The sequence below is a fragment of the Anguilla anguilla genome, chromosome 4, assembly GCF_013347855.1.
Source record: "Anguilla anguilla isolate fAngAng1 chromosome 4, fAngAng1.pri, whole genome shotgun sequence".
Taxonomy (NCBI): domain Eukaryota; kingdom Metazoa; phylum Chordata; class Actinopteri; order Anguilliformes; family Anguillidae; genus Anguilla; species Anguilla anguilla.
This window is the reverse complement of record NC_049204.1, coordinates 62,126,796-62,152,304: the sequence shown is the minus strand read 5'-3', so window position 1 is coordinate 62,152,304 and position 25,509 is coordinate 62,126,796.

The window sequence follows — 25,509 nt, the reverse complement described above, 5'->3', positions numbered from 1 at the left end:
TACAATCAAAAGCGCCACGTCGCGCCCGCTTAGCATTCCGAGCGGGAAGACCCGCGGCGGGAAGGAGCCGAATGTCAATGGGGTACGCGCCGTAGAGCGGCTTTCGCCCGGAAAGCCGCGGAAATATTGGAAATATGCTAACGGAATGTAATTAGGGCCAGCTGGCCTGGAAGAAAAAAAAATAAAAAAAGAGTCAGACATCCCAAATGCGCACCCAAGGACGTGGCGGCACCTGCTAGAACTTCATTTCTGTTGTCTTTTTTTCCTCCCTTATTTATTTTTATTTATTTTTTTTATTTTTTCAGCTTATTTGTTGATGTATTTGTTTGTTTGTTTTCCGGTACAGGTGTAGGCCCCCGCTCGCGGGGGCGACGAAGCGAACGGCGAGGAGCGGCGCTGGAAACGATTCCGGCTCACTGCACATCCACGGCGAAAATGCAAATTTAAAGATCTGCTGTGACAGTCTGAGTCCAACTTAATATCTGCGCCGAGCAGATCTGTCGTTTTAATCATTTAAAGTTTACAGAGCTCTCGGGCGGTTCATCTGCCTAAAGCGCTGTTGCTTAGCGTAGTGTTGGGAGGAGACTGGCAGAACCCCCTCCCCAACGGGGAACTGGACGGCAAACCTAAAGTCCCACCCAGCTGGCCACTATCAGCCGCCCATCAGCATCACAGTGGTCTGCCAGCGGAGGTAGAAGTGTGGCGGCTGAGATGAGGATCAGCTTCGAAAAGACAGCATGACAGTTGGTGGGCGGTCCCGCCCCTAGCGGACTGCTGTAGCGCCATTTTAGCCAGATGTCGGCGGGCTGACAGCTGGCTCTGACGGGGGTGTGACTCCTCAGCGACAAGGCTGTCAGTCGGCAGGGTGCTCTGTCTCATCGCCATGGTAGCGACTGTGGGCTGTTCTCTTGTTGGTGGTTTTCTTACGGTCTGCTGCACCAGCCGCATGAAATGCGCCGCTTTGATTGCATGCATGGTGCCTCTCACCCTGCAACCCACCAGTGCAGCTGCAGCTGCGCAGTCACCGTGTCAGTCAAGCGCACTTAAACCAGCAGTCAGTGCAGACAAACTGCTGGAGGAGCCGCACTCGTTTGTGATGATGAGGAAAATTCCATCAGCATAAGCCCCTCCCCTCCCTGGTCACAGGTGCAGCCAATTACATGCCACGCCAAAGGGCAGCTGGTCACAGTCTGCAATGCGATTGGCGAGATTTGATCCCGGACCAGGCGCGCAGTCACTACAGTGGAACCCCGTGTCCTAGCAACATGAACTAACCGCTAGCCACTTGACACACATTCGCTATGGCAGCGTAACCGATGAACACGAGTCTATTCGACCCCTCTGAATAAGAGAGGCTATTAGTTCTCGCGCGCGGAAAATTAAACAATGCTGTGAGTTTGATAATTACAGACGTGGCTGTAATGTCATTAGCACAGCTTCTGTCGAGGGCTCGCTCGCTGTAAACGCGCCCAAAAATGTTTTGGCGAAGAAAAAAAAACAAAAAAAAAACACTGATTGTGCAGTTACGGAAATGAACGAACGGCAGGAGGAATGAGGAGAACGTGTCCGTCTCGTCTGTGGGGATACGTTTTGTCTGCGTGCAGCGGATTGACGTGATTATTTTGTTGAGGGCCTCTGGCCCGTGAGCGTGAACACCCCGATGGTGGAGTGGGTGGATACAGAGCCGGGGGTTGGGTTGTGGGGGGGGAAGGGGTTGCTATAAATTGGGTGTACCTGAACACTTCATACGAACAGGAAGCCGACGGCAGGCCCGGGCGCCGTGGCAACCGGGCGGTAACAATTCACCCGTAATAAACGACGCCGACGTCGGGGGGGGGAAGAGTTATAAAGCCAATTAGGATGGCGGGAAAACGTCGCCCCTGCCGTTATTCTCCCGCGCGAGGCGATGAGGAGCCTTAGAACACAAGGCCGGCGTGAAATGCGAGAAGCTATTTCAGCAGCGGACAGCGGAGTTTATGATCACGCCGATGATAAATGAAAAAGGCAGAAAAACACCCCTGCTACATTCCATCAGTGTGTATGGCAATCACACTGGGGATTAGTAAGGGAATTAATACGTTTCATAAAACTTTGAATAAAAACATATCGGCAAGCTCATTTAATAGCGGCAATGTGAAAGATATATATGTTTGTATGTATGTATGAAAGATATGTATGTAGCTATGTATGTACATATTGAATGTATGTATACGTGTGTCTGTATGTGTGTATAGGAGCAGTATGTATGTATGCATGTATGGATGTATGCATGTATGTAGACATGTGTGTACGCATGCATGCATGTATGTAGAACATAATATGAGAGCAGGCCATTCTGCCCAACGTTTTTGGGCAGAGTTTCTTCCTCTACTACATGACCTGGTAAGCTATTCCATGCAATGTCTACTCCCTGTGTGAAGAAATACTTCCTAAAGTCTGTGCAGAATTTGCATTTTTGCTAATTTCCATTTATGCCCCCTTGATCTACTAACAGAACTCGACCTGAATAATATCTTGTAGTTTACATTATTTCTACCAGGCCACATAGTAGAGGCAGAAACTCTGGGGTTTTTCAACACTAGGCATGATACCGTGTTAGATGCTACCTAGTCTGTAGATAATCAGAGCACTAATTTAGTCCAAAAAATAGTGAGCATTGTTGGGCTGAATGGCCTGTTCTTGTCGTTATGTTATGTTATGTCTAATGGTTTAGTCGTTAGCTAGACTAATATCCTTGGCCAAATGACTTGCAGGTACCAACAACATTAAGTGTGCACTTGTGCATTGTCTGAAATGGCAAACAATGTATCAGGTCAGCATTGAGGCATTCAGCAATAGAAGCAAAACTGAAATCTAAAAAGGGGCTTAAAGCTATTTTATAAATATAATAAAAAGAGTCTAATATGTCTGGATTCGGCCATGGCACCAATACTGATGTGTCAAATTGAAGTTATTGAAAGTCATCATTCCAGCTTTGAAGGATATTACCTTGTTTGCTTTTTATTTTTCTGGGAAATAGGTAGTTATGACACATTGGTATGTCAATCTATAAGTCAAGGCATTTTGTGTTGTTATTCCACTCCACTGTGGGAGACACCTGACAGATAATTTTTAGTCCGTTGACTGGCTGAGAGGAGGCAACATCAAGGTTGGGTTGCAGGACATCGGTCTTGGGTTAACAGGGATTCATTCGTTTATTTATTTATTTTGTCATGGCGGTCTGTAAGCAACCTTGTTTTCCCCGGATATCAATCTACACAGTGAGCTGACCAGAGGAGGATGGGTTTCCTCATTGAGCCTGGTTCCCTCCGAGGTTTCTTCCCATCTGTCACAGGAAGTTTTTCCTTGCCACGGTTGCTTTAGAGCTTGGTCCTGTGGGGCTTCAGGCCAGGGTTGTCTCTGAAGCATATTGTGACAATTGCTGTGAAATGCGCCATATAAATAAATTTAATTGACTGATTGATAAAACAGGGAAGACACTGACACAAGGCCATGAGGGGGAGCAAATGGGATCTGAGCCCTGTCCAGTCTTCTGTTCCTTTACTTTTATAAATTTGTGTATTATTGATCCACAATAAATTTGTGCAGCACATCTCCCTCTGACGAAATAAAGATCGACTCAATGTTATACTAGACTAACTGGAAAGTAAAATGCAACCATGAATACAAACACAAGACTGAACACAATGCATCATCCCATGCACCCATTATAAAATACGGAAAGTAAAGCAAATTTAGGAAGATTTACCATGGAGCGTGCAGGGCTAAGACTGTGTTATCTTCATAAGGTTCAGCTAAGGGACAATCTGAAGGAGCCATCACTCATTGGAGTCGATACATCAGATGCACTTTGCGTGGAAAACATTGTCTTGACTTCCACCACACCACCACCCCTCCCCCTTTGATTTGGAAGCAGATTAAATTTTCAATCATCTAAGTCCCCCACCCCTTACTTTTTTGGTGAGGAAGGAGGGTTTTCCATTTTTTGAAGTTCAGCCTCTCTGTCAAACGTAACTTCAGTCTGCACTTTTATTCCATACATTTTTGCATCAGCATTTTTTTGTGTGCGGTTCTCTACTGCTGTTGGATTGTCATTGTGTGTGTTAGTCTGGGTGAAGTGTAATGTGACATTATAGCAAAAGGTGCACAATAGGGGGCTGATTTGTTTCTGGATTTTGGGCCAATTTCAACAATTTAATTATCTCAGTCATAACTTGATCTATCATTTGTATAAGCAGCAGCTGCAGCCGCAGACCGCAAGTGTATCCTACTTGGTCTTACTTTTCTCAAGTACAGAAGTGCATCAGCGTAGTTAATAGAGCTGTCAGAAAACTGAAACTAAGGTAATTGGGATAAAAATCTGCACGTAGACTGTGCCTTCCTGGACCGGAGTTATGCTCCCCTGCTTTACGATACATAAACGCATCCCTTTCTCCTTCAAACTCCGTCCCTGTGGGACTGCAGTGTAATTGAAGATGTTGATTGGCTAAAAGAGTTCACACACCTTGGTCTCAAGGCGTTAACTGGCTACTGATTAAAGGGAAAGCACTGCTGCCCCCCAGGACTGAAGTGTCCCACCCCCCGCTTTACACCCCTTGTTTTCCCCCATTTTTCTTTTTTCTCTTTCTTTTTTTCTTCTCAGTGCACCCCTTATACAAACAGACGCATCGCTTACACACAAAAAAAAAACACCTTACACCTTACACAATACCTTACACAAAGTAAGGTAGGTTCAACAAGTCAACAAGCCACAAACCAGGGCTTATGATGAACTGGTTGATTGATTGATTGATTGATTGGTTGGTTGATGTGGTTCAGTGTTTTGAATTCAACTTCTACTTCTAGATGTCCCGAGGGCCAACTGTGCATGTTGGCGTTCAGTCCAGCCATAATTAGAGCTTTCCCTGTGTAACGAGCGAGTAATTGATCCGAATTGGAGACTCGCATTGAGCAGCCCACTCAGGGCACATTATGTCAGAAAGGGATAAGCAGGCTTCACAAACAAAACTGATATCCCGCATTCATTCCAGCTTCTGCTCGTCGGTCAGATCAGTTAAGGCAACCGATTCATTTGTTGCCTGTTACGGGCAGTTGGGCTAATAATACATTTTGAAATTGGTTTCATTTCCTTTGTCCATTAATTGATTGAATGACACTTGAGCCTTATGTAATGAAAGTGTGAAAGCCTGGTAACTGTAGATGCATTTGTAAATGTGTTTGGAAAAAAAAAAAAAAAAATTCTCAGAGGCAGTGAAAATTTTACAGAGTGAAATGGCTATAAATAAATAAATAAATAAATAAATAAATACATTTTTTTTTTAGGTTTTGTGGGCAGCACATGCGATAAAAAAGCTTATTTTTTGGTTGTTAGGACTTTGGGCAGTAGCACTTTATGGAGGTGACACTTGCCTTCAAGTTAAGGACAAATATTGATCAAATCCAAGCCAAAACAGGATGGGAATGCTAAACGACACATTTTAGTCACCTGTTGAGTGAACAGGCTTGACTGTAGCCACACTCAGCTTGCACACAAACAGGCCGCACGGCCCTCTGCACTGCTACAGCTATTAGAGAAATTGGGCCTGATATCCATGTAAAATCCCACTTGTGTGCATGTACATGCTGTAAATGCTGCTCTTTTTACCCATACCCGGGGTTGGCCCAGCACCTGTGATTTCGCTGTCACGGCGGCTCAACGCTCGTTCGTTCGTTCACACAGATCCACGTGCAGCGTTCGCCTATGACCTCACGGCGGAAATGAAATCGCACCGTGACCGGATCCAAAAAGTGTGCAGTTTGACTGACGGAACGCACGTCTTCATGAAGGCCAGACCTCACCACCCACGCTAAGGTGGACCAATGTACTATGGAACCTCAGCACATATTTTATTTATCTATTTATGTTTTTTTTTTTTTTTTTTAAATCTTTTTGATGCAAGTACTTTTGCTCAGACTGGATTATTTGTGCTTTTGGAATTCCCAGAGGATTTTTGGATATTTTATTGTGGGCAGCTGGGAAGAGAGAGCAGTAATAAGCCTAGGAGACCTCAGAGGAGGCATAGTTAAGTCTTATCTCTGCTCTGACACCTGACTGACTCGATGAGGGTGTCAAGCTGTTTTTTCTCCCGACTGACTGCTATTTATAATGCCCTCTTTGTGGAGATGCATGCTGTCGTCTGAAGTAAATGAAATAAAACGCCTCCTCTCATCTGCTATGCTGGCATCAGAGAGGAATTTAGTCTCCTTTATTCAGTCAAAGAAAGTTCAATTGGCTGATTATTATTATTATTGTTGTTGTTGTTGTTGTTGTTGTTGAGAGAGAGAGAGAGAGTGAGAGAGAGAGAGAACCCCAGTTTTCATTTAAAAAAGGTCTAATTTTAATGGGAAGATGTGCAGTAAGTTATTTACTCCTAAAATGTAATTACAGGTTAGACCCCACAATAACTCACCCCCCCCCCCCCCGCCCCCACAGGCAAACACACACACACACACACACTCATACACACACCTGTCATGTCACCTTACCTATCATGTCAGTCTTGTTTATGAAGCTGACTCAGGTAGACGCTGATGGCTGCCTGCCAAATACTTCAGTTATTACAAAATTAAATCTGTTTTTATTTTTTTTTTAACTTCCATAGTGATCCAATATGGTGAAGGTGGAGAAGGGGGCGGGGTGGGGTGGGCTGGAAGTATAGTAGCAAAAGAGACAGTAAGTTTAAGAAGTACAGACAGCCATGGTGCAGTCTGAAGAGTTGGGTCTAAGGGTCTTCAGTGCGTGTCACAAAATGGCTCATTCTACCGCTTGTGAGTGTGTGTGTGTGTGTGTGTGTGTGTTTGTGCGCTTGCAGGTTTATGGCAGGTTCATAGCTTGCACTTGCTTTCAACTTTAACCTACAAAATCTCTCGATCCTTAAGTGGCTTGCAAGGATTTTTGTTTTATTTTCTTACCCCAGTTGAGGGTGAGAAAATAATTACATATCCATATTTATGTGCACCACATTCAATTTATGCATATTTAATTTATACATTTCCCTAATTACACTATATGGAAATGTGAAATATGAGTATGAGAGTATGTGACTTATTTATGCATTAGTCTCATGTGTGAGTGTGTATATATATATATATATATATATATATATATATATATATACACATATATATACAGAGAGAGAGAGATAGATTAAATGTGGGAGAAGCTTAATATCACAAACAACATTAAGAGTTATTAATGCATGTGCATGTATTTTCACTGGGGTATTCTATTTTATAAAAAAACCCATTTTAAGTGTTTATTAAAAATAAAACCTTTAGAAGAGGGACGCTGTTAATTGCACTGTAGCTTACTGATATCCTCGGAGCACATGTATTCCCAAGTTGCTACTCAGTTCACTGCGGAAGGAAGCATGGAGTGTGGATTGATTTATCATGAAAAATATGCACTTATTTAAAAAAAGGAGCGATGCTTATATACAGGAGATTCAGCCGAGCTGTGAGACACGGCTTTACTTCACCGTTGACAGGTTAGATTAACTTCCTAACGCCCTGAAGCCTGCCACTCCTTTCTCTTGATGCCTGGGGGGGGGGATTACAAAATAAATAAATACTCTGAAATATTGATAACACCAGTAATACATTACGAAAAAATAAATATACCTAATCAATGCCCTTTATCGAAACCCTGGCCAGTTTGGTAGTTTGATTATGTGGTCAATTATTTGGTGAATTGAATCTGCGGATCTTAATAGCAGATTAAAAAAAAAAAAATGTACACTCATTGACACAAGCGAACGAGAACGAAGAGAACGGGCATATTTTCAGTTTATATGTGATGAACAATACATTTTCAGTGCTAATGTAATTGATTTTATGTGAGTCCAATAACAGACTTGCCACACCACCAGATTTTTGCAATTGGTGAGTTGAGGAAATGTACATTCAGAAGTTCTGAAGTAGGCACAGGAGTACCTGTGATAGACAAATCAATGTGGAGTCAGGCTGGCTTGCTTATGTGAGATGTGATTTGGAGATCAATTAGCACTGTAGCAAGTATGATATTGTAACTGCTGGCTTGCTAGCCATTTTTAGCAAAATAAAGAAAGAAATAAAAAAAAATTGTGATACCAATAAATAATAATTTGTCATTGTCCATGGTTTAACTGAGTCAGGCCATTGATACTCATTCATTTAGCATGGTGATTCAACTATCCCCAGTGCTACTACATAGCATACAAGCAAAAAATAATGCACACTTCTGAGACAATAAGAATTGAGTATTCAGCCATTGTATACAATGTAATAATACCCTACAATCTACAACCTGTAATCTACACAGCACTGGTTGTCTAGCCTCTTCTGGCAGACGTTCAAAACTGGGCAAAAATTCTCATTTAAGGTGAGAAAACATTGACTTCTTTTCTTGAAAGATTAGACCTCTGGCAGTCAGCATCGCCAATCTATATTCTGTTCCTTTCGGAAGTCACGGCTAATTGTGTTTTATTGGGAAAAAGAACAGAGAAAAGAAGCGGGTAAAAAAAAAGTATACTCTGCCCTATCGTCAGATACATAAAGGGTATCCTTTAAATATTGTCTATGTGCCGCAGTTTGCTTTGTGATTCATTTGTAAGCCAGTCAGGTTGAAACTGTTGAAACTCTGCCAGTGTTAGAAAGGGCACAGCAGATTAAATACACTCTGGAGATGAATAAGCAAACCTTCAATCGTTTACATAATGACATAAGGAGGTCTGATGGCCAGAACAAGCCTCTTAGCCCATCTAGCCTTGTCACTTGTCTGCTGAAACACAAGTAGACATCTTGTGATCTGCGTGGTCCTCCGACTGGATGTTTCAGAATAATAAATGGGATGAATAGCATGCCCAGACCATGTAAGTAAGAGGGGTCTTGATAACTTTGGGCATCTCCTGATTTTCATTAAAACATACAAGGAGAACTGGATCAACATGCTGTATAATGAATCCCATTGCGGGCTGCCATATGCATGTGAACGACTGAAAAGGATAACAGAAACAATGCAAACAAACAAATAAATGAGGAATGCATGCACACAACTGAAAAAAAAAAAATTCTAATTTGTGCAACCAAGCAAAGGCATCAACCTCTCAGACAACTCACATTAGCATAGCGCTTGCGCTTTTAGAATAGCATGTGGAACTAATGTATTTTCTTGTTTCACAGACAACCAAATTTATGCGAATGACTCCGACACAACTTCACTGTGACGGTCTCTTTATGCATCCACAAATGACAACAGCACGACCAGGGATGTGTGCCAACCCAAGGGTGGCACAGAGAGGAGAATGTCAGTTAAACCATGGCCTCGACGCCCCCATCATTTCCAGTTCTTACCACACGACATAACAAGGAAATAAATAAATAAACCTTCACTGGCCAAGTTTGGAATTTCCCCACTGAGAAACTTAAATTGTCAACATGAAATATGTATGTGGAGGGCGAGAATTTCCTTTGGTTGTTTTCAGACAAGAGGGAATAAATAGGAGGGAGAAATAAATATTTTATGGTTTTGTCCCGTAGTGGCGTGATATATTGAACTGATATTTAAAAAAAAAAAGCAAAAGCAAGACATGATAAAGAATAAAGCTGGTGGAAAAGTGGCCAGTGGCATAGCTTGTGTACGTCTGACTAGACACAGTCAACGCTGGCATTCTCCACGGAAACCTATTTATACCATCAGACACATGCACAGGCTATGCTGTTAAATTAACTCTGACAGATAGTATTTATGTCTTTTTTGTACTCACATAAACTCTGAATGCTAATGTTGAGTTAACACAGACAATGCAACAATGCCTTACAATAAAAAGCACCGCTGTCGTCATGATCATTATTACCATTGTGATTGTCATGATTGTTATTAGCAACAACATCAGGAACATTTTAATTACGAAGTACTTTTTTTGACCTGACACAAGTGTCTTGACTGATAAAAAAAACATGTTGCATTAAAATTGTATTTTCAAAAATATTATTCATGTCATTTTAATGGAATGTCCCGTGTGTTGGGCATAGTAAAATATATGATTATTGAGACCAGAGACTCATGTCCCTTACAGGGAACAAAAATGAATTGCCTGGTTTTAGGAGGACATCCCAGAATATAAGACCCACTCCTTAGTAAATTAAATTTGGCTGTGGGGAGCTGTTTTAGAAATTATTGTTGAGCGTACAGTCGGCCAGTGGTCAGTGCTTTAGGAACAAGAAAACAGAGAGTACTTCAGCATTGTAATCTCATGACAGAGTTTACATTATTGCAGCAATTTGGACTCTGTTTTTGCAGAACAAAGGAGTGGTAATCCTCGAGAGCAGCACCAAAGGCCATCAATAAAATATACATTTAATAAATATTTGATATTATTATTATAATTTACAACGTGCCGAGGGGAGGCAGTAACTTGAGCTGTCTGGCCGCTGCTGGGCACGGAAGATTTGTTTCGAGGAGACCTGCTTCGATGCAGGGCCTTCTAATGAAAAGATTAATCTTCTTTCCTGCGTTAAGACTCCCTTCTTGTGCTTAAAACAGATATCATAATCAGGATGGCCTTTCACGCCGCACTGCAAATACAAAAAAAAGTGATGTTAAATGGCACCTACGGTGGCAGGATGCTCTTATCGAGGCTCAGTAGCAGCAGGGCAGTAGTGTAGCACCAGGGGTCAGGGGTCACCATGAGCGACCTGGGAGGTTCGGTTCCAGGAGGGTCATCGCCATTATGCTTTTGTGGGAAGGTACTGTAAGCGCTGTGTGTGTGTGTGTGTGTGTGTGTGCATGTTCGGGTGTATCTGCATCTGTGTGTGCGTGTATTTGTGTGTGTGTGTGTGTGTGTGCCTGCGTGCGTACGTGCCTATGCATGATGGTAGTGATGTCCAGAATGGCCTGTGGTTGTCACTGTGCATTCTTAGGTTGTAACGTTTGCATGCCTATCGATTAAAATGGTCAATATTCCATTTAACATGTCAGACGAATGCACAGAGCACATTGTTTAGTGTGTTCTTGTAATACTCTGTAATACTCGGAGTCCTCGAGCACTTTAAGTGAGAACATTTGAATAAAGCCTGCCGTCGGTTTTTCTGAAGGCACACACGAGCCTTAAACGCTGTGTCTTTGAAATGTTCAGATCCACTGCGGTGTGCATCTTTTACAGCAGCTGAACAATTCGCATTTCAAAATGTTATTCCATTGAAATGCGATGGCCTTGGCTGTCCAAAGCCTGGGTTTGATCATAAAATTGGTATTTCCTTTTGAGAGACAGCTGGCAGTCTTCATTCTTTCTTTCTTGGGGAACCATGTTTTATTCCTTCACCTTATCATTGAAACTACGTTCAGAATTATTATTATTATATTTTTGATCTAACCCTGGCTCACAGCAGGACTCAGCAGGAATAATTAAGCTCTCATCACGCTAGCAGAATTAAAAGTGCTCTGTGTGAGTTGACTCTGCGCTGAGCGTTTAGCTGTGTTGCACCGCGGAGGCTTGCAGTAGATGGCTTTTTGCGAACGTTAATTTCGGTCCTCGCAGCCAGGAGCGCGGGATCCTTAACGGGTGGTCGTTCAGAACACTGATTTAAGCCCCTGATGCGAAAGGCATAAATCCTGTGGCGGTCTAACACCATTAAGCACACTGGATTTGCCCTATTACAGCCGCCCCCCCCCCAACCCCCCTTCCTGTCCTCCTTGTCCCCCCCCATCGCCCCCGTCCCCCCTTGTACCCCCCCCCCCGCCACGCGAGGCAAACGCACGCTTGGACGGTGCATTTCACGGTGCATCTGCTGCATGGCCGACGCCGCCATCGTTTCCCAGCCTGTGGCTCGTGACAAGGACAGAGCAGCGTGTGACACAAACACGCCCCCCTCACGGTCACCTTCCTTCCTCTTCCTCTTCTGTTCTTTTGTGTAATTCGGGAATTGTTTAACTTTTGGTGGGGAGTCCTACTACGCAGTGTTGCTGCAGCGCGTTTGTTCGGTCAGACCGGAGAATTCGTCTCACTACAGTCGAGTTTTTATCACATGAAAAAGAAGCCAGATCAACCGTTTTGCACCACCGAGCCAAGCTCGTTTACAAAGGGAAAAAAAAAGAAGAAAAAGATTGCCCATATTAGACTGCTTCACTCCTCTGATACCTGTGGAATTATTCATAAGTGTGCACACTGCCTTTATTTGTAAAAAGAAAAAAAAAGAAAATCACACAAAAAAATGCGGTCTGATCGAGTGTTTCTTCAGTAGGAAAACGCATGAAGAAGTGTTTGAACAGGGTTGCCTTTTAGTTCAGGAGAACATGGATGCACAGATGTGCTTTTTGTTGATGTACAGCTGAAAGCTATGCTAATGGCAGCGGTGCTAATGTAGACCTATAACAAGACCCCGAGGATGAGGAAGTTATCGAGCACATTAGGACACTATTAATCTTAACAGACCCTAATGGCCACGTTCATACGAGCGGCGGTAAGCTTCCAAAAACACACGGCGAATTCATTTATAAAAGTGATGCACGGCCCATAATAGAAATGCATATTTCAGAAATAAATTAATAGCATATCCCCAAGGATAATGGCCACACAATTAGCATTGGTAGATGCAAAAGAGATGCATCTTAAAGACTTAAAGTTCAGGTGAAATGATTTATTTATTTAATTTGGTGTATTCATTTTCATTATTTATTTCTGATCTGTGACTTAAAGGAATCATTTGTATTCTGAGAAAAGGAGCTTCAGCACTTAATTCATTGGAAAAGTATTTGCCTAGATAACACATTCACACACACACACACACGCATTCACACACACACACACACACACACACACACAGTGCCGTGTAACACCTCTGTACCGTCTGATCATATCAGACTTCACAATGATGAGAGTTCTGGAAAGCACAATGAAGCAGGATAAAGGTGATTATTTATGCCACGGTAATTGGCTTTCTGAACTTCGCATTGTTAAACTTGGAACGGAGGCCTCATGCTGTTGAACGTCCTTCGTAAAGCTTTAAATATTCAAGAAAAGTCCAAATCCGTGTCGCGCCGTGCAATAATCTGACAAGCCGAAGTAAACTTACATCCAGATGCCTCGGCAAGACAGTAGACTTTGCTGCTGTGGCATAGTGTGTCTGTCATTTATCATTATATACCTGAAATATGCATAAAAAACACAACACCAGGTCTCAGATTAATATTAGTGACACCTACATGCTGGGCTGCCAAATTAGCCATCAGCGCTGGCAGTAACCAGCCCACTTTTATTTATTTATTTCTCTTTTTTTGCATAAATATTAATTAGCCTAGCATGCGGTCTAAGGCGGATAGCCATCTTTCAAAATGAGCAGACAGATTTAAATGGGCCTAATTAAAATTGATTCTTCTCTGCCTGCCCTGACTGATTTTTGGAGGCCTTAAACCTCCTCCTCCTCCCCCCCCCCCCCCCCCCCCCCCCTCTCCCCCCGGTCATTGGCACGGTACCCTGCCCAGGATGTGCTCACACCTCCGGAATACAAATGGAAGCTACAGTCATGTTCTCTGGGTCGCGATTGGCTGGGCTCTAATGGCGGGTTCTGGCAGAAGCGGCGTCCCGTTGGGCCCCGCTGTCCGACCTTGGCGCCGGCCGGTCGCCCGGGCGATCGGACCCCGCGCCGTCATTATATGTGACGGGAGACCCCCTCAGTGGAGAGTCGCCGTGGCGACCGCGTCCACGTGCGAAACGCCTTTCCCGCTCGCACGTCCTCTCGACGGCGGCGGTGGGGAGAGGGGGCATCTGGGGGGGTCGGACCTGTGCTCCAGCTCTCTGGGAGGGGATGCTCTCATTATAAAAACGCTTGTGAGCAGGGCCGGTTCGCACCCCGGTCCCAGTCGATATGCTTCACAGAGCCATGGGCCAAACGCTGTTGCGCTTTCTTCAGTGAAAACTGCATGCTTGAGGAAGACATCACTGTGAAACCTCTGAAATCGCTCAGGCGCTCACAAAGCGATACACAAGCACAAAGCAAGAAAATGAAAGCAAGGAAAAAAGCATGTTTTTTTAAATGTATTTCTTGTAACAGCACGGTGTTTAATCTTTTTTGTTTTCTCACTATGATAAAGTCAGAAGCGTTTTCTCCCCTTTCTCACCTGCTTCCCCATGTGAGCAGGGAAACAGCACGTTTGACTCGTTTCGCATTTAGCAGTGTGACCTGTTTCCCTGTGTGAACTGTGTGACCACTGTCAGGCAGGGCGTGTGACAGCGCCCCCTTGGGGCAGCGAAGACGGACATCACATTTATCAAAAAAAAGCATGAGAGCTGTCCTTTAGGCGTGTACCGTGTTGCACATGCGTTATGAAAATGGAACAGCCTATTCCGAACAGTTTCTGGTAGTGACAAATGAGCTCTATTTTCAGGTTGAAAGGTCACTTTGCAAATGGGATTTGTACAGTCACAACAGGAAAGGTGGAAATCACACTGAGGCATAAACTGAAAACAAATGTAAGGCAAATGAACATCCACGATTTTTCATGACTTTGACTTTGCATCATTTGACTTGGCAACACAACTCATTGCACAATGTTTCACCTCCCACGTGTTTGTTTGAATATCACTAATTTCCTCAGTTCTCTCCTTCAATAGACTACACTTCTGGTCAATCACCCAAGCTGAGCCCAAACAGGCAGAAATGCAGCTTGGATATTCATCAGGGTCTGAAGACTACTACAACGGCAGAAACACATCTCAGCAAGATTTCGGTCGGTCAGGGGTCCGTGGGGTTATTGCTTTTCGGGACCCTCTGGTGGTTGATTGGGTGCCTGTGGTCTGAGTGTCAAAGCAGCATATGAAAGGTCTTCCTCCTACCCCACTCCGTGCAAGTTTCTATGGTTCTATGGTGTGAAAAGAAGCAGCTGCCAATCGCACAACTTTCGGAGGAGAACCATAGACGTCTACACTCTCCAAAATCGCCACGCAAAGATAATTGACTATTCTAAATTAGGTTGGGAATGAATAATAATAATAAGAAGAATAATAAAAATAATAATAAAAATAATAATAAAACTTCTTGTGGGAACAGCTACAAAGAAGTTGGTTAGTAGTTGGCTGTCTGTTAGTGCCGTGCCTGAGCCTCTTAAAAAATAAACATACGGTACCTTTGTTTCTCCTAATACACTGTTACCATCATGCCAATCACCCAGAATTAGAGACAGCCAACGGCCAGCTGTTTATAACGGTACGGCAGAATTATACGGTTTGAAGCGGAGGAGCTGATGAATAGCACGGGCTGATTCGGCTTCTACTTCACTGAACACGCCTCTGGCTAGGCGCTATCAGTGCGAGGCCATTATCTCCGCGTTTAAAATATGGACGTCCCACGCTATTATCGGCCCCCTTTTAGCATGAGGTCACCCTGCTATCGGGGCGATGAAAGGCGTGACAGATTGACTGTGGCCTCGCGGTGCGTGAAATGGCGTCAGTTGGCCAAGGAGACCTCGGAAATCCGTTCCTGGCCGTTGCCGTGCGAACGCGTGAACCCGGCGGTGGGAAAGTCGCAGGAACGCGACGACAGGCGGGCGACTCAACAGACAAACGGGAAAGCGCTTCCTGGAAACATACAAACGACAAGAAAACTTTCTTGAGTTCTTTCATAGGTCTAAATAAATGGCATCCCTGACTCCAGAGAGGTTTCCTCAGTGGATCGCATGAAGTGGATGGCTACACGCGTCAAGTAATAGTTGTTCTTCTTCAGGCCAATTTTTAGGCTTTGTTACTAGTTCTTTGACCAAGCAATCCAAACCCTCCCCACACTGATTCACCACACTGCAGTCCGTTGTCCGGAAGAAATTATTTGCGGTTGTGGTTTAACACGGAAGCCAATGGTAAATGGTAAATGGACTGCATTTATATAGCGCTTTTATCCAAAGCGCTTTACAATTGATGCCTCTCATTCGCCAGAGCAGTTAGGGGTTAGGGGTTAGGTGTCTTGCTCAAGGACACTTCGACACGCCCAGGGTGGGGTTGAATGAAATGATGATATGCAGTGATAAGATTATTTGTGGGTGTGGTTTCACACGGAAGCCAATCTCATGATTTGCTCTGGCCCAGCACAGAAACAGCCATTCACCCTAATCACCCTGCAAAGGGTTTTGCATGCTATGCAACAAATTGCAATGGTTCCTTCAAAATAGCTAGTTATTCAGCAATCAGAAGCCTGCCTTTTGCCCAGTCTTGTGAATTTGTGCAGTGAAGCACCTGATTTGGACATGTATAACCTCTCTTTGAGTATGTTTCAATACATAACAAATTCAGAATGGAATTCAAACTGCAGTCAGTAAAACTCAAAATATTAAATTTTTATCTCAGCAAAATAATTTCGGTCTATATAGTTCCACTGGTAGTTATTTTTATAGGTGTATAACCGCTTACTCCAGATGAACTACTGTTTGTACATTCGTTGCGGAGTTTCTTGTCATTCTAGTCAACCGCATCCTGATGGATAGGAAGAATATGTCTGCATGTTTCCTTTTCAGTGTAAAATATTCTCTCCATTATTTATTTTATTTTATTTTTTTTGAAACTACACCGCCGCAAAATATGATGAACACCACAACAAATCTTGAACATCAGGAATAGGAAATTTTAATCAGAGGCATGTGCCAATCCAATAAAATAAGGCAGCAACACTTAATCCCAGCATCCAATGCGGCAACCTTATATAACCACCAATAAGAGGATTAAAAATAATGGGAGAGAAATGTACCTTCACAATTCACTGATGTATGAAAACCTGTTGTTCTTGCAAATCTTCTGAGCTCGTGCACAAGATAAAACCAAGCGTTCCTGCTGCAGTATTCCGATTTAGTCATGTTTTGCATGACTAACAGTGACTAATACCCCTTTTATGAAAGAGAATATTAATGCAATATGCCACCACTTGTCCTGCTGAGTGAATTCATTTGATATAACGGATTACACAATGCCGCTGTATTTGGAAATCCTCAATATTCCTGCTAATATCTGAATATCAGACTGCGTGTAATGCCATTGATGCTATTCCCTGAAGGATGGGATGGCACTGCGAGCGTAATAATGCGTAATGAGATTCATGAGAAACAGATTGCCTGCTTTAGAGCACGATAGCAGGGGAAAGCCTGCAGACTCACACTCATCCAGTGCCAGGAAGCCGAGATGCCCATGGACGAGGAGACGCGCGGAGATGTCCGTGTTGCCGGGTAACACAGGGCGGCCGCGTCACCGGAGTAACGCCGGGTGGCAGGTGCTCTTACGGGGTTCAGTGGATGAGGTGTCATGGCAACTGACACCAAACTTACCACAACCGTGTAGTATAACGGGTAAGGAACTGGTCTTAGGTCCTGAAGGTCACAGGTTCAATTCCCTGGTGGGAATTGAGCAAGGTACTTAACCTGCATCGCTTCAGTACATATCCAGCCGTATAAATGGATGCAATGTACAGTAAATGCTATGTAAAAAGTTGTGTACGTCTCTCTGGATAAGAGTGTCTGCTAAATGCCTGTAATTCAATTAACAGATACATTGTCTTCATGTTGTTGTTGTTAGGATTCTGTAGTCTTCTTTTAAACCTAAATTAATTCGGTCTCTTCTATCACATCCAGTGAGCTGAGCTCTTTCCTCATTGCTGTCCACTCTCCACATCTGCTAGCCTGAGAGGAACGTCTGCTAAATCTCAGAGCCAATGGCAGTATGACGCTGTGAGGACTTCCTGCTGAATCCTTTCGTTTATTCACAGTCTGACTGCTGCATCACGTTGGCAAGATGCTCATAATTGCATTTGACTGGGACTCCGATTTTAAACAGGATCTGCAACAATAAATAGACGAGCATTGTAAAATGTCTGTCATTTTGCACAGATGAATAAGCAAATCGATGGGAGCCCTGATGTTTCAAAACAATATTGCACAGCCATTTTCCATACAGTAATTTATTGAAAATCACCATTTTAATCACAGTTTAGACGTGGCAAATAATTATTCTGAAACATTCAATTTCAGAAAATAAATGAATGTTAAATCAGGCCCACAAACCGTTACATTATCCTCATCGGTGTATAAGTAAATAAATAAATACATAACCACTCCATGATCACTATTGACACTAAGACGCAAAAGCTGATGTAGGGCTCAAATATAAATGAATAAAATCACCATAAACTCTGTGAACTCCACTGTAGCCTTTTTTAGTTCCCGGGGGCGGGGGGGGGGGGTGGGGGGGGGTTAGTTGGGTTAGTAGTCCCTCAGCAGCCGAGGCCTTGTTGCTTGTTGCCCAGGACAACGCACACCTGACCAAAAGCTGTCCTGGTGCTCCCACTGGCTTCCTGCCCGAGATTACGCAGAAATTAACGGCGGGATTAAAATGGCCGGTAGGTGCTTCTGATTCGCGTGATTCTGACCGAAGACGTGCACCGGCCATCTGACCGCCGCTGCCGAAGAGCAGGAGCCGTGGTCTTCCTCACCACCCGCTCGGTTCGGCTGCACAGACCTCGGGCTGTGCTACGCTACCCGCTGTGCCATCGTTAAACAACATCAAGGATCAATGAAGACGCTTGAACTCAGTTCTCACAGACTCGAGATGTATACATCAAAAAGCTTCAACTTGAATTCAATAAAAGTGTGTCCAACTTTGAAATGCCAGTGAAGGTCATATTCTTTTCTCTATATTTCTTTTTTTTTTGTTTCTGTTTGGGTTTTTGTTCACATATACACCATTTGGCAATTCAAATTCGGTGATTAATGAACTGGAAAACTTGAGTTAGCAAGGAACAAAACTAACACTTATATTTGACTGGGAGCCAAAGTCACAGAGAAAGTGTGAGTTGGATTTATTCAACATTTGTCCTTAACGTTGACCTCCAATTAATGAAAAAAAAAAAAGTGTTATATTATTTTTGTACGCTTCCTTTGATGTGTTCATTTTGGTCCTTGCAGAACATTTGAAGGAATGTAAATGAACGGACAAATGTTTGACTCCAAGCCTGGATTCTCATCTAGTCAATGTTTACTTCACGGCTAGTTCATTCAGGGTAAACACTCACATGAATAGTATCCCTATTACAGAGAATGTAGCCATTTTATTTCCAACCAGATAAGTTGCAAAGGGTATTTATTATAATTATTTTATTTTTTCCTGCTTAATGCTGTGCTTTGCTATCTTATACAGAATAAGTAGGAAACATTTGGTGTTATTTTTCTCAAAACTATGGCATTTTACCATCCTAGAAACTATAAACAGATAAGAGGCTAGATTTTTATCAACAGCTATGCTATCTTATTAACTTATCTATTCGCTGGGTAAACACAATACAAACAGTTGGTGCTGTTACTTCTGAGAGCTACGCCATCATAAAACTGAGAGCACACAAATAAGTTTTTTTTGTTTGTTTGTTTTTTTTATTGTATTTTAAATTTAACAGCCACACTGTCTTGTGCAAGGTAAAGCACTTAGCATTTTAATTGCTTTGAAAGCTATGCCCTCACCCGCACAACAACAAACACGCAAACAAGGAAGTTAGCATTGTTTGCGCTCGCCGCTATGCTACCATACACACTGTCCACACGCACACAGCTGTAAGAAACATTACTTGTCCTGCCTACTTGTGATGACACACCTGTTACTGTGCCTGGTGCTGGCTAACATGCTGTCAGCTCTTGCCAGTTTGCTGTGTCATTGCCTCCGGCCGGCCTCAGGTGCAGCTGACCCACAGCTGAGGTCAGCGAACGGAAATGCAGCTAATGGCCCGCGTCAGTGTCCCCGCCCACATACACAGCTGTACGCATATCCAGGTAACGGCTCTGACACCTTAGCAACAGTACATAGGCGTAACGATCCTGCCCAATCTGCTTTGTTGTTCATCGCCGCTAATAACAAACTCAAAAGAAAGGGTGACGTCTGGCGGCTTTGCTACGCGGAGTCTCCTGCTTCTGACGAAATCCGCCGCCGGCTCCTTCTCGGCGAGAGACATCGATGTTGATTGATGTGCGTGCGAGGGTCCTTACGGCTGCCGCCAGAACACTCTAAAGGGAGAAGGACAAGAAAAGTGCTGAAATGGCAGGATTGCAGAGCGTCACAAAAATGAGCCGACTGCCCCACTCAGAGGAAGTCCTACACCATTTTTTGGGGGGAGGGAGGCTTACTTATATATAAAAAAAGGTTTGGGCCACAGCTACATGTTTTATTTTTTTATTCATGAGAAATACATCCCACTCTTTCAAGCCTATGGCTATAAGCACAGTGTAAGACCTTGGGTGGTGCCCCCTACTGTGCTTGAAGTGGAGCACATAAAAAAGTAAAATAAAATAAAATAATTGATATACTTTCAGTGGCTCTTAAAAGTTTGATGGATTTAATTATTATTATTTTTATTATTATTATTGTTATAGCTCCTTTCACGTTTTGGAACATTCACTCTGCCGGCTCTTAAACGCTGAACCGATGGCGCTAAGAACAGAGCTATAAAATCACATCTGAAAGAACAGAGTCCAGTCCAGTCCAGGCCTCCACCGATGTTCTAATCCATTAGAACTGCGTCACGCAGCAAGCCTCCGAGCCTCCTCCGCATCCATTATTTAGCAGCGCAAATGAGGCTGCGGTAGGGCAGGGCCGGGCCGTCGAAAGGCCGGGGCGGTCGAAGCCGTAAAATCGAAGCCTGAACGCGAAGCGCGCTCGGCGAGAGCGAGAGGCCCGGCGTGAGCCGAGCGCGGGAGAGCCCTGCGTGTTATTTCGAGGTGTGAGGCCGCTGATAGGAGCGGAATGGAATACGCTGTAACGCTATATGCAGCGTTTCCCGCTGAGCCTCGCCTGCTTTTCCCGCCCACGCCTCGAGCGAAGAGAAGAATGCAGCCGTGGCGTTTGCGGTCGCATCTTATCATCATAAATTTAGTCTTTTTTTTTAGCAGCCTGCGATCACAATCTCTACCCACATCCACCCCCCCCCCCCTCCCTTCCTCGCCGCGGATTACAATGACACTTACTGCCACTGCCATGCCGCAACGTAGGGATTCTGTTCTCTGGGTGATGTACAGTATTTGGTTTTTGCATAAAACATAACTTTTTTTTTTTTTTCATCAGATCATAAAACATTTTTCCATAATTGCTTGAGTGTGTGTTTCTTGCATGGGTTGAAGTACACCCAATAATGGCTTTATTTTAAGTAGGGGTTTCCTTCTTGCCACCCAGAATTGTGGCCAGAACATGCACACACTGTCCAGTCTTTGCCATGAATGCATGCAGCTCCTTCAAAGTTGCCATTGACCTCACGATTGCCTCTCTGCTCAATCTCCTCCTTGCTCAGATATCCATTTTAGATGGCGGGCCAGATCTAGGCAGTATATTGGTAGTGCCCCATGCCTTCCACTTCCTAATGATGGTTTGGACTGTGTTCCAATGGATGTTTAAGTCCTTTGGTATTGTTTTATACCCACCATCTGACTTGGGTCTGTCCATACCTTAATCTCTGAACCTTTTAGAAAATTCCTTGTTGCTTGTTCTTTGCAGAGGAATCCTACAGAAATGTTTTTTGTAGATGCTCTCATTATGAGCTAATCAGAATCACTATAATAGGACGCAGGTGGTGGCCAATTAGCTTGCTGTGTGATTTCAGAGCAGTCAGGTAATACTTGAACTATCCTTAATACATTACCGTGAAATATATTTTCATATAGTTGCAATATGCTTTACTGTAAGGCAATATATTTATGTAAGTACACCCAACAGCGTCCTTTGCAACACAGCAAATGTCACTTTTATTGTAATTTAGCATCATCCTAAAACATAAAGAGTGCATTTACTTCAGTAAAAAAAATATACTTAAAAATATATTTATTTACACAATAACGGTAGGTGCTACCATCTACATCTTGGAGACACAGATTGCTTTGGCAGTGAAGTATAAAGTATAAAAAGTAGACGTAATACCCTTAATCACACATGAAATACATACAAGCGAATGTATGTACTTGAAATGTTGACCATCCCTGCCCACAGCCAATTATAGCAGCCCTGCCTGACAGAGAGGCCGGTAGTCAGTGGATGGCAGCGCACGTTTCCATGGCGCACAAGCTGACGTTTCTGCAGATCGTCGAGCCCGTCCGCCGCTCAGCGACCTTTTCTCGCAGAGGAGCGGAGCGCCGAAAGCTGTCGGATCCCCGCGTCTTTCCGGTCTAGCCCGCCAAAGCCTCCGAAGACCAATTATCAGACTCGGGTTCGCAGTACGCCCAAACTTTGCTTCGGTTAGAAGGATTAGGGCGTGGACGTGCTATTTACGTTTAATTTATTCCAGCCCTGCGGTTTAGCAGCTGAGCTCTGAGCCAGCAAGTAAAGAGATAAAAACATAAATATATAAATACTGTACATAAATAAATAAATAAATACAAGTTAGATATTTTCCCTATGTATCTCGGTGGTTTACTGAATAGTGAAGAGATCCTAAACATAGTAAATTGCACTTAGTATGACACTTTTTCCATCCAAAAGTGGCTTCTTTACGAGCTGAAATCTTCCAGTTTAGCATTAAATGTTAAAAATAAAATGTTACCACGCCAACCCAGAACTCTGCAGACCTCTCTCAGTAGCCAGTGGTCTTCATATCACAGTAAGGGGAGGCAGTGGGGTATAATGCTTAGTTGTGACTGAAAGGTTTTTCTGATAAATTGACAGCCAGTGTGCTGCTGTTGTTCCTTTCAACAAGGAACCTAACCCGTTTTGTTTCGGTAACAAAACAAAAAAAAAAAGAACTCTATGAAATGAAAGGATACTGTGCAACAAAATAATATGTGGACGTTGCGGATGCTGTGCTGCAGTAATTATTTTACAGGTATGTAACCTTACATTAATGTGTTCTTAAAAAAGCACATTTCATCTTTTCTGTAATTGAACACTGACAACAGGACTGATTCCAGCACCCTTGACTTAGCATGTGCATGTTGTCTGATAACTGCGGTCAGTATTCAGGCTCAGTGCACAGAGGGGTCCTTTGCGATAAATCAGCAGATTATGACAGCAAACGTATAAAAGAACTACGCAAAGTGTGAAAGGAGAAGGCACGCTTCAGGTCCAATTCAGTGGTATTTACACAGATTTGATGAGAGAGTCATTGTGGGCCTGGTGCTATGATCTGTTCAAAACCAAACTGTCGCTCTTTGTTACTGTTTAGAAGACTTTAACACACTCTTCTTTTCTCTTGTGGAAAATTACAAAGATGACTTATTTCAAGTGTATATCTTTATGTTCAGCGCAATATCGTAGTTTCTGGGCTGCCCGACATATAGTCTGGGCGTGCTTCCAAATATGTAGCCTCCCATGTTCAATTAGTTCCCTTACAGAAATAACTATTATCGTTCCTTATCTCTTTGCAAAAACCGTAAGTATCTCTGTCTGTCTAGGGGCCATAAAACCTGCTGAATAAACGGCCGATTTTCAGAGATGCGCACAGATCCGCAGACGTTGTATTTCTCTCTGTGATATCCTGCATTAAAGCTTCTCAGCTGCTCCTTGATTGAAGTCTCCGCGTAGAACTGAAGTACTCTTCGACAGTTACGCTGTGTAGGAAGCTTGTAAGTTCTCTGTGGGCTCCAGTTTTTCTAAGCAGAACGACAAAAATCACATGCTCGTCCTAGCCGATATCTTGTAGCCGCTTTTAATGCTTCCAGTTTATTTAACCATTTGCGCAATGTTCCAGTTCATAGGGTATTAGTCATAGACAGAACAAACGTCAATTTACAAGACAAATTGATGACATCATTTCCTGATGCAGCAAATTGATCAATACAACATAATGTATGTTCCTTCCCAGTGTATTTTAGTGTCCACATCATCACCTGTTAGGATACAGATACAGATCATACAATAATACTAATATTCACCATAATCTATTAATCAAACAGCATGTGGTATGTTAGGAATAAGATTCCCCCGTGACCCCTGAAATGTAACAATATAGAAAAAACTAATTTAGACTTGAGATTTGGAAATACAAATATAAATGCAGGTACAAATCTAAAGATACAAATATAGTTTTAATATAACACCACAACAGTTATATGTTTCATATGAAACATATAACTTCATATGAGTTCATATGTTTACATGAGCTAAGAGAATACATATGTTCAAATGAATAACTAATAAAAAAAATGGTTTCAAATAAAATTTGTCATTCGGGCCGAAGGGTTTCAGTATTCTCAGTCAATAGATCCAGAAGAAGGTGTATGGTTTTGTTAATGTTTTCAACCCCTCTGTGACTTATGCTTTTTCAATGCAGATATATCTGCAAGAGCTAATCGGATGCCCTGCTTGGATAAAATGTGTTGTGACAGAGCTTTTCCTACCCTCTGTCTGTATACTGCTTCAATGTTCACTGATTCCAGGCTTAAGGCATCTGTTTGTTTTTCCTACACGAGATAGACCACGAGGACACCTCAGCATATAAAGTACATCATTGTGTTGGATGTACACATAATGAATCCTTTGATTCTAAATCACTGTGTTGTATGGGGATTGACGAATGAATCACATTTGTAAGTGAAATTACACTGAGCACGTTGCCCACTCTCTATAGATTCCCTCTGGTATAGTGTCATTTTTATTATTTACTGTTTTTCTCAGGTGAGCACTGTAGGTTTGATTTTATCCCAACATCACTCGTTTTTGGTGGCCTTTTAAATTCTAGATGAGGGGAATGTTTGAAAATATGTTTTTAATTGAGGTCCAAATCAATGTTGCACCATTTTTTATTTTTTATTTAAAAAAAAACAAAAAAAAAAAAACCACCAGCAATGTGCAGAACCCACCTGGGTGATGAATGGCAGCCATTTTGTGCAATAATCTAGCCACACATCAGCAGAGAGCGAGAATAATTTTAGACAATTAAACTGAACTTTGATTATCAGTACATCAAGGCAGTTGATTTTAGATTCATCATAGTTCTTGGTAAAACTCAAATGTTCATTCATAGAGTTCAGACAATCAGAGAATGTAATCAATTCGTCATGACCGCCTGTAAAGATGAGAGATATATCATCCAAAAATATCTCTGTATGAAGTCTAGTAATGTGTCCTCTTTGAGCTCAATGTCATATCTATGGTGTGTGGCTTTGTTGAGTAGAGCACAGCAAGACACAAAGAATGCATTGACTATCTGAGTGGATGGTTATGTTGTAATGTCCCACCCAACCCATCCAAACATCTGAAACACATTTTTAACGTCCCTAAGGTTCACTTAAACATTGGCTTGCCCTGCAAACAAATCATTAAAACTAAGTTTGCGGTGTGTTCTGGGCTCAATGTACGTCATAAGTAGCCACATTTTTAATGGATAGTCACTGTCCCATAACAGCCACCAGTCCAGGGGAGCACACCTCCTCAAATAATGATTTGGCAAAGGTAAAAAAGACGTGGGTTAGACCTGGATAATTTGCGAACACACGTGTCACCCTGCAGCACAAACTACTTGTATGTACTTGGATACGCGGATATGTGGACTCCTTAATGA